Source organism: Pseudophryne corroboree, unplaced genomic scaffold (assembly GCF_028390025.1).
Source record: "Pseudophryne corroboree isolate aPseCor3 unplaced genomic scaffold, aPseCor3.hap2 scaffold_1299, whole genome shotgun sequence".
In the NCBI taxonomy this organism is placed as follows: Eukaryota; Metazoa; Chordata; class Amphibia; order Anura; family Myobatrachidae; genus Pseudophryne; species Pseudophryne corroboree.
The window spans coordinates 143864-145216 of record NW_026967925.1 but is presented as its reverse complement, the minus strand read 5'-3'; positions in this window follow the sequence as shown (position 1 = coordinate 145216).

The window sequence follows — 1353 nt, the reverse complement described above, 5'->3', positions numbered from 1 at the left end:
CCTGCAGCGTCACAGGGTCCCGGTCTCCTCTAGCAGGAGATACACAGTAGGGAATGTATATGTTACACAGATAATGACACATCAGACATGTTACACCTGCAGCGTCACAGGGTCCCGGTCTCCTCTAGCAGGAGATACACAGTAGGGAATGTATATGTTACACAGATAATGACACATCAGACATGTTACACCTGCAGCGTCACAGGGTCCCGGTCTCCTCTAGCAGGAGATACACAGTAGGGAATGTATATGTTACACAGATAATGACACATCAGACATGTTATACCTGCAGCGTCACAGGGTCCCGGTCTCCTCTAGCAGGAGATACACAGTAGGGAATGTATATGTTACACAGATAATGACACATCAGACATGTTACACCTGCAGCGTCACAGGGTCCCGGTCTCCTCTAGCAGGAGATACACAGTAGGGAATGTATATGTTACACAGATAATGACACATCAGATATGTTACACCTGCAGCGTCACAGGGTCCCGGTCTCCTCTAGCAGGAGATACACAGTAGGGAATGTATATGTTACACAGATAATGACACATCAGACATGTTACATCTGCAGCGTCACAGGGTCCCGGTCTCCTCTAGCAGGAGATACACAGTAGGGAATGTATATGTTACACAGATAATGACACATCAGACATGTTACACCTGCAGCGTCACAGGGTCCCGGTCTCCTCTAGCAGGAGATACACAGTAGGGAATGTATATGTTACACAGATAATGACACATCAGACATGTTACACCTGCAGCGTCACAGGGTCCCGGTCTCTTCTAGCAGGAGATACACAGTAGGGAATGTATATGTTACACAGATAATGACACATCAGACGTGTTACACCTGCAGCGTCACAGGGTCCCGGTCTCCTCTAGCAGGAGATACACAGTAGGGAATGTATATGTTACACAGATAATGACACATCAGATATGTTACACCTGCAGCGTCACAGGGTCCCGGTCTCCTCTAGCAGGAGATACACAGTAGGGAATGTATATGTTACACAGATAATGACACATCAGACATGTTACATCTGCAGCGTCACAGGGTCCCGGTCTCCTCTAGCAGGAGATACACAGTAGGGAATGTATATGTTACACAGATAATGACACATCAGACATGTTACATCTGCAGCGTCACAGGGTCCGGTCTCCTCTAGCAGGAGATACACAGTAGGGAATGTATATGTTACACAGATAATGACACATCAGACATGTTACATCTGCAGCGTCACAGGGTCCCGGTCTCCTCTAGCAGGAGATACACAGTAGGGAATGATCTTCAGGCTGGACACGTGTCATATCTCCCCGGATGTAAGGATCTGATCTTCTTTCTTACAG